General features: G+C 39.4%; 1 pseudogene; it reads left to right on the forward strand.

The window, feature by feature from the left end:
- Positions 1–13,191, forward strand: part of LOC122747420 — a 112,993-nt pseudogene that overhangs the window by 24,647 nt on the left and 75,155 nt on the right.

A 13,191-nucleotide genomic window follows, 5' to 3' on the forward strand; every position in this document is an offset into this window, starting at 1 on the left:
ACTCTGCACATGACCAAAATGCTTCCTGTAAGTCTGGTCAGAACTCCCTCCTGAGATGCTAAGGACAGAAATCCACATTGTATGAACTGTAAGTCAATTAGCATCTATTAAATGTGTCCTTTGTGCCAGGCACTGTGTTGAGTTCTATAGTACTCTGGTCTTAGGGGAATACATTTATCTTAGAGACCATTTATTCAGAAACTGTCCCCTTTCCTACCTTTGCAGCCTTCTTATTTCTCTCAATATGTATATACTCGATATTATATATATAATATATTTATATTATATGTTATTATATAAATAAATATTATATATTTGTTACCTTCCACCTGCCATCTCTGGTGCCTCTATACTGCCTGTCCCACACCCTAGAAGGTCCTAACTCCTATCCTCCATGTCTTAGCATTCCTAGTTTTTTTCAACACTTAGCTTGAGGGTCACCCCCCCAACACCCCCCCCCCATTTGAAGCCTTTCCTGATCCTTTTTAGCTGCTCATGCTCTTGTTCCTGTGGTATGTGGGATATTCAGGGAGGAGTAGCACCTCTAGTATGAGGGCTTGCCCAGTCCTTTTCAGGGATGCTCATCCACCATTGGTGTTTACCTTTACCCAACTCTCACCTGTGGCTCCAAGAAGCTGTAGCATGTACAGTGGCCATACCCTGGTAAACCATCTCACAGATGGATCAAACCTGGTTGGGGGTACTCAAGCCTGTCTGTGAATTAGGGGGATACCTACCCCAGGCATGTGAAGACTTTTCCTGGCAGAATGGGCAGATGAGAACAATTTGTTTCAATGGTCATAAAGGTGTCAAAAACAGGCTCTGTGGAATGCTTAGAGCTTGGTCAGACATCGAATATGCCAAGTTTGTCCACTGCATGCTGGGCCATTGCCAGTCATTTTGACTTTTGTGCTAACATTTGATAACTACAAACTTACTAAGAACTGACTGATTCCCCACCCAATCTCCCTACCCAGGTAGATGAATTGTCTGGGGCTTATGGTTTCTGTCAATTCCAGAGTCTTTTTTTTTTTTTTTGGTGAGGCAATTGGGGTTAAGTGACTTGCCCAGGGTTACACAGCTTGTAAGTGTCAAGTGTCTGAGGCTGGATTTGAACTCAGGTCCTCCTGCATCCAGGGCTGGTACATTATCCACTGCGCCATCTAGCTGCCCCCAATTCCAGACTCTTGATGGACTTATGGACCTTTCCCCAAGCAAAAAGATCCCCCATCTCCTTACTCCCTGGACTCTGTTACTATGTAAAAGGGTCCACCTACATTAAGTAGTTTCTATTTAGAGTTAAGTAGTGTCTATACCTAACTCCGGAGCAGTTCTATACTTTCTTTTGTTAAAAGTTCATTTACATTAAATAGTTAGTAGTTTCTGTACTGGAGTAGTCTTTTGGTTCCCTTTGTTGTGTTACCTCATAAAAACCCTGTCTTTTCTTCCCATCTTTGGGTATTCCTAGATTCTGGCTTTGTGATACCACAAGCTATAGTTCCTCTGCCCTGATTAAAGAGCTTAATTTCTCCTATATTGACTGTTTCCTTAATTTCCAGGTTAACACATTGGACTTCAATGACCCAGGAAGAGGCTGACTTTTTGCAACTCACCTACACTTAAATTCAATTCACATGCAAGTTGAGACATTACTCTGTGTTATCTTCAGTCTTCTTTGAAAACAAAGGACAAATAAGTGCTCTTATTTCTAAAACTACCTTTAATTCATTTTGCATATATCATGTATATATGACTGCATGTACATGTTATCTCCATCATTAGAAAATACGTTCCTCCCATATATGATGGTTTGCCGCCTCAGAGAGAGGGTAGGGGAGGGAGGGAAAGAGGGATAAAAATGGAACCCAAAACTATAAATAAAAATGTTTATTATTTAAAAGAAAAGAAAAAAGAAAAAACTTCCTAAAGGGCAGGGCCTCTTTTTTTTAATTAAATTTTTTTAGTCAACAAAAATCCACCTCTCCTTTATACCTCCTTCGACCCCAAATGATAAAGAAAGAAAAACAAATTCCCTGTTACAAACAAGTACAGTCAAGTAAAAAAAAATACCTATATTGGTCATGAGAGAGATGGGGAGAGCAGTGTTTTTCTCAGATTGTATTAAGTGTTTATTCTGGTTTTATTACTTAACTTTAGGAACATCATCATCCTCTTTTGTTTTATTTTTTTTTTAAAGTAACTTTAGGGACCTGCATCTTGTTTTTGTTGTTATATAACTTTCCCTCCCCTTTTCTCTGATTGAGTTAGATGTTGTGTGAAGATTGTAAGTCTGGACGACCAGCCAATGGGAGTCAGATAGCATGGGAAGGGGTGTTGCATTAGGAATGTATATAAGGTTTCTTCTCAGCTTGATGTGGGCAGAAATTTGGGGTCAAATTGATCGTGAGTTGTCTCAAAAGAATTACAAGACTCAGTGACTCAGTTTACCAAGTTTTATTGCAATACTGTGAGTGATCACAAGGAGAGAACCAGAAAAGTGAAAAGGTATCTCTCCAATAAGGAAAGGAAAGACAGTTATATCTATAGTATGGATAAATTGATTATCAGTCTCATTATAATAATCTCCACCTTGGGGAGGTACAGGTTTATCCTAATTTAGAGTTCTTGGGGTCCTAAGCCAACCCCCGAGGCGGGTACCTTTTTCAGTGGAGGTGTGTTTGGGGGGTTTACACATCATAAGGTGAATCTGGGGACAAATTTGGCCTTTTCTGCGTATGTCTCTTTCTGATTCCCATGGTTAGTTTCAAAACATAATCATTTTTCTTTTATTTCTGGTCCAGGTTTCTATAGTCTGTCAATTCTTTTGTTGTCTTTAGGTCTCCTTGGCCTAGCTCCCTCTGTTCCCGTTATGGGTACTGATTTATGTGGGTAAGAGAACCTAGCATCCTGACTTATAAGTTATCCATTAACTGGGATCTAACTCCCTTTTGGAGCTAATGTCTGAATTAAAGCTTGGGTCTAGGTTTTTCTGTTAACCCTTTTTTCACCTCCAACATCAAGCTTGTGTGGTGCACTTGCCATATTCAGGTTTGTGACCTTTCTCGAGACAGAAATAAATTTTGTTTTCTTTTCTACTTTCACTCTCTGACTCCAGGTATTTATTTTGAGTAGGTGGTCATTTTATCCCACTCAATTGATGCATTGCCTGGGAGTTAGAAGCGGTAAGAGACCTTTGACCCCCTTCCCCATCGGCAGGACGTCCAGCCGGCTGTTTTGATGGCCCTCAGAGGACGGACTGCCCAGTGTGTCTCTTCCCGATGAGAGAGTATGTATGTATGAATGAGACGGGCCCTGGGCACAGAGTGAGTGTGGAGTCTTGATCCTCAGTTCCGTGTTCCTGTGGCTGGAGACAGAGGAAGCAAATCATCCTGCAGAAAGGGGAGGGAGGATCTAGGATCTGGGTGACTTAGGAAAACAAGAGGGGGGACTCAGGTAAAGCTGAGTGGGCAGTAACCCCTCCATTATCCTAAAGCTTGTCGAGATGGTGCTTGGCTAATAGACATCCTGAACAAGACACAGGGGGAACTCTAGGATGGGTCAAGAAAATTCTAAGAGCCACGAATTAGATAAAAATAAGAACTTACCCCGAGGTGCTCGAGAATAGTCCATTAGGTGCTAGATTAGAGTATTGGGAGGATTTACCAAAATATAAGGGCAAAGATAGGAAAACTATGATTAAGTCTAGTGTGGGCAGAGGCCCCACCAAGAGGGGATGCTGAGGGGATGCCCTCAGAAGGTTGGGTATGTCAGCTCTTGAACTTATGTGTGAATGGTAAAGAACCTAGGGATGAAGAAAAATGTATTTATACTGCCCTTTGGATGCCAGAAGCGGGGGGCAGTTTTTCCTGAAAGAAGGTGCCAAGGGAAATGGTGGTGGGGGGAGAAAGAACAGAAAGCAGGAGGAGTGACTCATAATAGGGGAGTGCAGTCTAGGGAATGGGAAGGACACTGATTCTCAGAGCAACAGGGCCACACAAATTCCCTTAACCTGTTATAATTGTGATAAGACCAGACACATGAAAAGAGATTGTCCTGAAAGACAAAAGGAGCAGAAATTTTCTCCGATAGAAGGGCTTTGAAGGTGGAGGAGGTTAGAATTTGACTGCATGATGTCTGCATTGTAAATTACTCAAAGTTTGAATTAGGCACAGGGATATAACTTGTCTGCTATGCCTTCATAACCTGGGATGAACATAAAAATTGGGTAGTTTTTAAGTGATTAATGTTGATGAAGACGCTCTTAATCTATGAAATTAACCCTTCCAATCCTACAAAGTTGAGCTGAAAGACAATGGGAAGGATGAGAATGATTCTTTAATTTCAAAAATTGTTCAGTCAACAATCAAGGACTTCCTAGGGAATGTATGAATTTTTTTTTTCTTTTTCTTTTTTCCTTTTTTAGGGCAATGAGGGTTAAGTGACTTGCCCAGGGTCACACAGTTAGTGAGTGTCAAGTGTCTGAGGCCGAATTTGAACTCAGGTCCTCCTGAATCCAAGGTCAGTGCTTTATCCACTGTGCCACCTAACTGCCCCAGGAATGTATGAATTTTTTAAAAGGCAGATTAATGAAGATAATTCCCCTGAGTCTAACTTTGGAAAGATAAGGTTTTAGTAATACGTATATGGGCTATGCTAGAGCAGAATAAGAAAGAAACAACACTGCATAGTTTTAAAAAGAAAGTTTTAAGAGAAAAAAAGTTTAAGCATGTAGAATTGAGAGAGGAGTGAAGGGCAGAAAAGAAAGTTGTAATCTGTTTGCACTGACAGTAAACAGAAGATTTAAAAGCAAGCCATTTGGAGATTTTAAGGTCTGTATGAGTCTAATATAATAATAAATGAAAAATAATATAATAATGATAATATAACGATAATGATGATAAATAACAAGAGAAAAAGATATGTGAAGTCTTATGCGATTTTTGTGTGTGAGATAAATCTCAAAGAAAAATAAAGGAGGCAGGGGATTCAGAATTTATCCAGCTGTGTAAGGAAGTAGAAAACAAGGTTATAGAAAGCTGGGAATTGTCACCATGTGGTGTTTAGAGAAAGAAAAGGAAATATATATTAATTTATGAATAATAATATTTTAAACTACTGAGTATTAATTACCATTAGTGATTATAAATCTAAATTTGATTTGATTTAATCTAAAATCTGTCCTGAAGGAAATAAGAACAGGTACGAGAATTCTCTCTCTGTATCAAGATTATTACAAGAAATTAGGACCTAACATGAAAAGATTTTTGTTATTTGGCTCTAAGAAATTTATTGGCTGTGTGACATTTAAAATCTAATGTGTGTGGTCCATTTTTTCTGCCCCCAGTGTGTGGGGGAAACTAGCTAGGATTTACTTATAAATTAGAAGCTTCAGCAACAGTTTAGGCATGAAGCATTTATTAAAGTATATTAGGGGTTAGTAAAGAGAGAACACATGGAGTTCAGAAAGATAGTAAAGGCTATCTACCCTAGGGTTCAGACTGGACTCCTTCTCCTTCTCTTCAGTCACCAACTTGAGGTGCTGGACCAAAAAAAGACAGAGCCAAGGAGCCAGCCTTACTTTCTACTTCCTGTCTCCTTCCCCTGGAAGGGGCGGTCCTTCAAGCTGATTGGTTGAGGGTGGTCTCCTGTTGATGTGGTAGTCCACAACCTTTGAGAACACTCCCTCTTTGGAGTGAGACAGGTGCGGTTTAATTGAATTAACTTTAAGTAGGCTAATCAGCAAAGTGAATCACTCTCAGTCAGTTTCACTTAATTCAGTCTAGATTAATCTCCTCTGGTTGGGTCCTTTGGGCATTGACAAAAAAGCCCATTATATATTACAGCTGTAAGAAAGTTCTATTTGCCTCAGTTTACTATTCTGTAATAATGGAAACTGCCTGCCAATGTTGTTGTGGGGATCACATGATTGTAAACTGCTTGGCACAGTGTTTAAAAAATGCTATATGAAAGTTAACTATTTTTATTTCTTTAATTAGATCTAATCGCTTCATACTTGATAATGGATTGTTAGATGTGAATGTTGATCATCGAAATGATTTCCTGTGCAAGGTGATTTGGGAATCCATTCAACTAAATTAAAGTCACCTGATTGGCAATTAATAGGTTTTATTTCAGGTTTTACATATATAATAATGTTTAGGGGAGTATTATATTTCTAAATTTTCTTATTTGGTAAACAATTGTTAGAAAAGCAATTTCTTTTTATAATCTAAATGTTATTAGATTAAGAATTATACTGTTAAAAAAGAAAAGAGAAAGAAAGAGAAATGCTTTTAGGAAGAAAAGTAAAAGATTCTGTGTTATGTTCGAAGGTCTGCTATCTTATTTGTATGCTTCTCTGTTGCAATGACAATTTGATATTGATAACAGTTATGTCCAAATCTACTATGATTTGTGAGGTTTTATTAATTGAAGGGCAAGCCTTTTCTGGGGCCATGAATCTTCTCTGTTTCATTCTTAGGTTTGGTATTTCTATCATCAGGGTAGACAAGTGGAAGTTTGTTATTGTAATGCTGAATCAATTGTTTACTAAACTAGAACTAAAGCATCTAAATTACTGCAATAAGCTGTGAAAAAGATCTTGCTGTTTTGGTCTGAATTTATTGGTATTTAGCTATAGTTAAATTAGTGCCTGAACTTGTCATGTGTATAAGATATGATAATGAACAATAGTAACTTATGAGCTATCCTATATCACCTTAATGGGGAATCTGAGTTTACTTATATTTGTTATTTAATCTGGAATTAGAACATGTGTAGAAACTGTGACGAGTAAAACTATATGTGGTCATCTATTTCTGTCCCAAGTATAGGGAAAATTAGCTGGGGCTTCTCATATAGTTGTTACTTATAAATCAGAAGCTTTAGTCCCAGTTTTAGGGCATTAAACATTTATTAAAGTATATTAGATTTCAGTAAAGAGAGTGCACATGGCTCTGAAAGATAGGAAAGCCTAGCTAGGATCTAGGGAAGAGAGAGAGAGAGAGGAGAGAGAGAGGAGAGACAGAGAGACAGAGAGAAAGGCACCTTCACCTACGAGTCTTAGGCTAAAAAGAGAAAGTTCCTGTGCTTGTCAGAGTGGATGCTACCTGTGGGTGTGGAAGAGAGGCAGTCCCTACACACTGCTCCAAGCTAATTGGCCAGCATCACCCAAATCCTTTGGTTCACTGGATTTGAGGGCAGTCCCTGAGTAGAATGTGCTGAGGTCAGAGTTCAGATCCTCTGGCGGGAACAAGGCTTTCAAGGTAGGTGTGGTTTTGAGTGAGGTAACTTCCTGACTCTGGACTGACCTTAAGAAAGGTTTGCCAGGCTCTCTCAGCAGGGGGGGCCCTGGAAGTCCCCAAACCCCTATTATTAATAATTTTCTCACAAAACATATGCAAACTAGCTGAGTCATCCTGAAGATGTTCCCATTGTTTAAAAGAATTCTGAAGGCAGTATCCTATGTTTATATCTATATGCTTGATGGCTGCTATTATGTAAGACATTTTCTAGTCTGTTCTCTGCATACAATTTGAGATTATTTACACTCTTTTTTGTTATTAAGCATCTCAAAGCAAATCCATTTGTTTAGTGTTAATTTAGGGATGAAAAGCCTCAATTTAACATAGGTACGATCATGATTAGTGCTTGCTACCCAAGTTATATGATCCTTGAGAAGTGAATTCACTTGAAGTACTGATTATTGGAACTTGCTATTTAAGACACTATGGGGGGGGGGTAGCTAGGTGGCTCAGTGGATAGAGCACCAGCCCTGGAGTCAGGAGTACCTGAGTTCAAATCCGGCCTCAGACACTTAATACTTACTAGCTGTGTGACCCTGGGCAAGTCACTTAACCCCAATTGCCTCACTAAAAAAAAAAGACATTATGGGACTATTAACTGTTATTATTTTGAGCCTGACTCCAATTATGACCATTAAAGAATGTTTAGCCATATGACCCATGATGCCAGCAACCCTATGGGGTTTTTTTGTTTTTTTTGTTTTGTTTTGTTTTGTTTTTGTGGAGCAATGAGGGTTAAGTGACTTGCCCAGGGTTACACAGCTATTAAGTGTCAAGTGTCTGAGGCTGGACTTGAACTCAGGTACTCCTGAATCCAGGGCCAGTGCTTTATTTACTACACTACCTAGCTGCCCCACCCCCCCCCCCCATGGGATTTTTACGTGTGTGCCCTGCATGTGGAGTTCTCTTGGGGAAGGCTGGGAGAATTGACTTTTGGCAAAGGCTGAGGTAGGTGTTGCCTGACTCAATTTTCCCAAATATTACACATGGAATGTAAACTCTCCCATCTGGCTGATTTTAAGCCTGGCACACTGCATTTGCTGTCTATATAACTTCTGTCTGGAGTGGACATGAAGTTTGGGAAGCATTATTCCCTCAGAGCTTTGTTCTTTTTTTTTTTTTTTTAGTGAGGCAATTGGGGTTAAGTGACTTGCCCAGGGTCACACAGCTAGTAAGTGTGTGTTAAGTGTCTGAGGCCGGACCTGAACTCAGGCACTCCTGACTCCAGGGCCGGTGCTCCATCCACTGCACCACCTAGCTGCCCCGCTTTGTTCTTCTTTTATGGCAAATTCCTATAGTCATGTCACTTGATCAGCATGAACACAATATTGGATCTTCATCCCTTAGGTTAACACTAATATCTGGATGAGATGCAGGTATAAGATTCAAATTGGGGAAGTAGAATTTGAGAGACTATATTAATTTGTATTGAGATCTTTTTTGTAAGAGATTTTAACAGGGACATCTGAGGAGTCTCTACAAGTAACTTGAAACCAGAGAAGTAAATCTACTGCAGAGGTGCCTTGGAGACAAGACATCTTCCAGACTGCCTCTGGAAAAGGAGTACCAGAGACCAGACAACTCTATGGGACATCTGAGATCCAAGATGAAATTGCTAATCGAATGGACAATGGGAGTGTATTACTGAAATTACAAAGGGACTTGATATTAGCTAATACTGTTAGCCATGCTTGATATTATAGCCTTGGTAATTACTGTGTTATATCTAGGAGTTGTTACTGAAAATAAGATACGGACCAAGAACAGTTAATTGAGCAAATGTATGATAAGTGGAGATTTAAATGGTGAAAAGAACATATTCCCTAGAAAACAAGAGGGGGGATTGTGAGAGATGGGGGGAGTAGTGTGTTTTTCTCAGATTGTATTGTGTTTATACTGTTTTTGTTACTTCACTTTAGTAACATCATCATCCTGTGTTGTTTTTTTTTTTAATGTAACTTTAGACTTTAGGGACGCCTGCGTCTTGTTTTTGTTGTTACATGACTTTCCCTCCCCTTTTCTCTGATTGGGTTAGATGTCGTGTGTAGATTGTATGTCTCAACGACCAGCCAATGGGTCTCAGACAGGGGTGGGAGGGGGTGTGGTGTTAGGAATTGTGGGGGCAGCTAGGTGGCACAGTGGATAGAGCACTGGAGTCAGGAGTACCTGAGTTCAGGTCCGGCCTCAGACACTTAACACTTACTAGCTGTGTGACTCTGGGCAAGTCACTTAACCCCAATTGCCTCACTAAAAAAAAAAAAAAGAAAAAAAAAAGAAAAGGAATTGTGATGTTTAAAATCTAAATGTGTGGTCACCTTAGATTAGAAGCTTAAGCACCAGTCTTTGGGCATTAAGCATTTATTAAAGCATACTAGGTATTAGTAAAAAGGAAAACACGTGGAGTTCAGAAAGTTAAGAAAAGGCCTATCTAGCCTAGAGTTCCAGCCTGGTCTGGTTCTTCCTCAAGTCCTCCACCACAAGCCTCCACCACGAACTGCCTCTCCAACTGAGTGTGGAAGCTTTTTATAGGTCTGGAGCAAAGGCGGTCCTTACACACTGCTTCAAGCTGATTGGTAGGCATAATCCAAATCCATTGGCTCACTGGACTTGAAGGTGGTCTCGAGTTGAGTTCAAAGTCCTTAGCTTCTGGGAACAATATCTCCTTAAGGGCCAGCCATGTGTGGTTACAATCTAATTAACTCGTAGTAGGCTAATCGGCAAAGTCAATCACTCCCACTTAATTCAATCAGTTTATATTAATCTCCAGGTGAGCCTTTGAGTATCTGCCAAATCCCATTATTTTCTCACAGAATGTATATAAGGTTTACTTTTCTGAGCTTGTGTGGTACACTTGCTATATTCAGGTTTGTGCTCTTTCTCAAGAAAGAAAGAAATTTTGTTTTCTTTTCTACTTTCATTCTCTGACTTCAAGTATTTATTTTGAGTAGGTGGTCATTTTGTCCCATTCAGTCATGTTCAAAACTATTTGTCTCATTCTAAACTCTGATTCCTTCACCATGGTCTGTTTTATCATGAGTCCATTGGAATCATAGTTGGATGTTACACTGATCAGAGTTCCTAAATCTTTCTTTTTGTTTTTCTTTACAATATCATCATTATACAAATTGTTTTCCTAGTTATGCTCATTTAAGTTTGCATCAGTTCATACAAGATTTCTCAGGTTTCTCTGAAACCATTCCTTTTACCATTTCTTTTTTTTTTTTTTTCAGTGAGGCAATTGGGGTTAAGTGACTTGCCCAGGATCACACAGCTAGTAAGTGTTAAGTGTCTGAGGCCAGATTTGAATTCAGGTACTCCTGATTCCAGGGCCAGTGCGCTATCCATTGCGCCACCTAGCTGCCCCTTACCATTTCTTATAGCACAATAATATTCCATCATATTTATATGGCATAACCTGTTTAGCCATTCCCCAATTGATGGGCACTCCTTCAATTTTCAGGGGTTTTTTTGTCAATGCAAAAAGAGCTGCTATAAATATTTTCATATGTCTTTAGTTTGAGTTTGTTTTCTTTGGACTAATCCCTCCTTTAATCTACCTTCTCTCTTATTTCCTTCTTTCCTTTTTCCCATTTTCTTCCCATTTACTTGTTTAGTGAAATGTATTTCTGTACCCAAATGTGTGTATGTATTCCTTCTTCCTTTGACCAGCTCAGGGGAAGCTGGGTGGCCCTGTAGATAGAGCATTGGTCCTGAAGTTGGGAGGACCTGAGTTCAAATCCACATCAGAAACTTACTAGCTGTGTGACCCTGAGCAAGTCACTTCCCCGCAAATGCCTTAAACATTCTGGGCCATCTCCAGTCATCCTGATATATATCTTGCCACTGGACCCAGATGGCCCTGGAGGAGAGAGTAAGGTTGGTGACCTTGCCTTCCCTCACTTAAATCTAATTCAGTGCCAATCATGACATCATCCCAATGTCATGGTCCTCTTCCAAAGGACAAACAACAATGATCAGTTCAGATGAGAATAAAGTTAGTGTCACTCATTTACCCCACCACTAGTTTGTAGAGACATCTACTTTAGAATCCTGATTGTGAAATAATTTTCCCCAACTTGCTTCTCCCTTCTTCCTCTCCCCTTCCTCTTCTCTTCCCTTTCCATTCTTCTTTTAAGATCAAAACATAACAGATCCACTCCCAAAGTCAAAACTGTTTGTCTTGTTATTGTATAAATTGCTCTCTTAGTTCTGCTGACTTAGCTCAGCATCAATTCATATCAGTCTTTCTAGGCATCTGAAACCATCCCTTTCAATTTTTATCACATCACAATAGTATTCCATTAGTTCATATAGGATTGAGTGATCATGAAGATGGGTATATGTGTGTGTTTAGTACCAGATGTCAATTCTATTTCAATAAGCCATTGCCAGACCCCCTATGGGGGTTTCTCAAAAATGATCATTTTGTGGTGACCCTTATTTAACTGAGGCAACTACATGGGTCAATAGAGAGTGCTAGGTCTGGAGTCAGGAAGATCTGAGTTCAAATTCGACCTCAGACACTTGCATAGCTGTGTGGTCTTGAGCAAGTGACTTAACCTCTGTTTGCCATAATCTATGGGAAAAGTCAATGACAAACCTCTCTAGTATCTTTGTGAAGAAAACCTCACGGACAGTATTGGTGTGCTATGTATGGTCCATGGGGTCACAAAGAGGCAGACACGACTGAACAACAACAACAAGGGATGTCTGATTGGCAAATAAATAATCAATCCTATTCTGTTCCCTTAAGGCAGGATACCCCATCCCTGGTTAATTTAAATTAATTTTTTAAAAAAAGTTTTGGGGAAGCTAGGTGGCACAGTGGATAAAGCACTGGCCCTGGATTCAGGAGGACCTGAATTCAAAGCCAGCCTCAGACACTTGACACTTACTACCTGTGTGACCCTGGGCAAGTCACTTAACCCTCATTGCCCTGCAAAAAAAAAAAAAGTTTTATTCATGTTTTCAGTTTTTATATCATGGTAATTTCTAAATAGAATGAGAAGAGCAGGTCTTCCTCTAGTGAGCTCTCCCTTATAAGAAAAAAATTAAGCAAACTACCAGTTTGGCGGAGGAGGAGAGGAGTCAAGAATAGCGTAATGTAGAAGATAGCAATTTTTCTGTGTCCAAAGGAAACCAGAAATTCCAAGATGCTGATTAAGGAGAGCACATAATAGTATCCACTTTCTAGGGTTGTTGTGAGAAAAAAAATGAGATATTTCTAAATTGCTTTGAAAACCTTAAAATATTATGTAAAAGCTAGTGATGATGGTGGTGTTGGTGGTGATGATGATGCTTTAGGAAAATCACTTTGACAATCTGTGTGAAGAATGGATTGTAGTGGGAGAGATGAATCAGGGTAACCAATTAAGAGGTTCATTTTACAGAAAAGGAAAGTGAGATTATAAATAAGATTGTAGAATTCAAGCCTGGAAGAATCCTTAGAGATCATCTACCTTAATCACTTCATTTTCGAGATGAAAAAAGTAAAGCTGGGACAGTTAGGTGGTACAGTGGATAGAGCACTGGCCCAGTGCTGGAGTCAGGAGGACCTGAGTTCAAATCCGATCTCAGCCATTTACTAGCTGTGTGATCCTGGGCAAATCACTTAGCTCTGATTACCTCGAAAAAATAAAATTAAAAAAAATAAAAAAAAACCAAGAGCAAAGCTACATAAAAAAATACCCCAAGGGAGAAACTCGATAGCACTCCTCCTTCCCATTTTAAAGTATTTTTTTTACAAAGGCTAACTGATGTGTCCAAGGGGACACAGATGTTTAGTAGCAATGTCTAGACTATAACCTAGCTCTGTGATGCCAGGATAGAATTTTTCCATATTTGTCAACAAAATGTTGACTTTCTTAACTCAAGCTTGCCAATTGTA

This window comes from Dromiciops gliroides, chromosome 3, assembly GCF_019393635.1.
Source record: "Dromiciops gliroides isolate mDroGli1 chromosome 3, mDroGli1.pri, whole genome shotgun sequence".
Lineage (NCBI taxonomy): Eukaryota > Metazoa > Chordata > Mammalia > Microbiotheria > Microbiotheriidae > Dromiciops > Dromiciops gliroides.